Here is a 1885-nt window from a genome sequence, read left to right on the forward strand (position 1 = left end):
CCCCCCTTTCCTTTCTCTCCTCTCTCCCTTCCTTCCCCCTCTCCTAGTTGGACAAGGAAAGGAGGGAGTCCTACTCCCGGTAGGAGTAGGACTCCTCCCTGGCGCGCCTCCTCCTGGCCGGCTGCCCCTCCCCCTTGCTCCTTTATATACGGGGGCAGGGGGCACCTCTAGACACAACAATTGATCCTTGAGATCTATTAGCCGTGTGCGGTGCCCTCCTCCACCATAATCCTCGATAATATTGTAGCGGTGCTTAGGCGAAGCCCTGCGACGGTAGAACATCAAGATCGTCACCAGGATGTCGTGCTGACGGAACTCTTCCCCGGCATTCTCCTGGATCGGAGTCCGGGGATCGTCGTCGAGCTGAACGTGTGCTAGAACTCGGAGGTGCCGTAGTTTCGGTGCTTGATCGGTCGGGCCGTGAAGACGTACGACTACATCAACCGCGTTGTGCTAACGCTTCCGCTTCCGGTCTACGAGGGTACGTAGACAACACTCTCCCCTCTCGTTGCTATGCATCACCATGATCTTGCGTGTGCGTAGGAAATTTTTTGAAATTACTACGTTCCCCAACAAAACACTGACTGTTGGATGTCCATCCAACGGCCGTCGTGCTTCTTCAATCTCTGCTCTGCCTGCTCCAGCCGCTCAAACAAGCGCCGGCGGGACTACCTGCTCCCTCCTCCTCGCGGCCGGCTGTGCTGCCGCGCAGGCCTCACCGCCCGACCATGCTCCCATCACTGGCCTAGCCATCCCTCTACTCACCACACCTGCTGTTATTCTCCGGCGACGGCAGATGAACCAGTAAACCCTCATACAGTCGTACTCCCCTCCGTGCGGGAAACAACTGCCGAGTCTTCCCTGCCTCCATGTCGTCCCCTTCCTAGGCCTCGCTGTCGTCCACCGCCCTGGTGCTCTCGGTGCAGCGTGGTCAACGTGCTCAAGGAACGACTTCCATCGGACGTGGACTGTACGTGGAGAGGCTGACAGTTGGGTCCACGGCCGCAGCAAGGAAGTGCCTCCTTATTACACGGAAAATAATGATTCCTCCACCTGATAGTTGGGACCCACTGGACGGACACTGTATTTCGCGAAAAAAAACGTTTCCCCTGACTGCTAGGACCCACCAGCTACATTTTCGCACGCAAGGAAGTGCGTCCGGGCAAAAAAAACGATTCGCCCCTGATTGCTGGGACCGACCAGCTACATCTTCGCAGGCAAGGAAGTGCGTGACAGTCGGGACCCACCTGGTCGAAGCGTACATAGCGTTGTCATTCTGGTCGCGAATGTGTACGTACATATTGGTCGATGTAGAGGCGCGCACATGTCGTAGTAGAGGCGCGCACGTGTCGTAGTAGAGGCGCGCACGTGTCGTAGTAGAGGCGCGCACGTAGCATTTACACGTACGTACAGTGGCCAGGGTGCAAGAAAGAAAATACGTCCACGTATGTGTACATACGGGCGGGGTCTCGAACGCCTACTCGCGCATACGTACGGCCAGGGCTCGTGTACATGGCTGGGTCGAAACGGAGAAACAGCGTCGTCGTCGTGTTCATGGGGAGGCAACGGAATGCGTCGTGTTCATGGGGAGGCAACGGAATGCGTCGTCTTCATGGGGAGGCAACGGAATGTGTCGTGTTCATCAGGAGGGCCTGGACGGAACAGGCGATGGAAATGAGGCCTGGCGTACCGCAGAACGGAGGAAACGGCCTTGTGTTCGACCGGCCACGTTCGAAACGGGATCCTGTTCATCGGGAGGGGTCTGGCGTACCGCAAAACGGAGGAAACGGACCTCCTACGGTCGAAACGGGGGTCCTGTTGATCGGGAGGGGTGTGGCGTACCGCAAAACGGAGGAAACGGACTTGTGTTGGAGCGCTACGGTCG

The sequence above is a fragment of the Triticum aestivum genome, chromosome 3A, assembly GCF_018294505.1.
Source record: "Triticum aestivum cultivar Chinese Spring chromosome 3A, IWGSC CS RefSeq v2.1, whole genome shotgun sequence".
Classification (NCBI taxonomy): Eukaryota; Viridiplantae; Streptophyta; class Magnoliopsida; order Poales; family Poaceae; genus Triticum; species Triticum aestivum.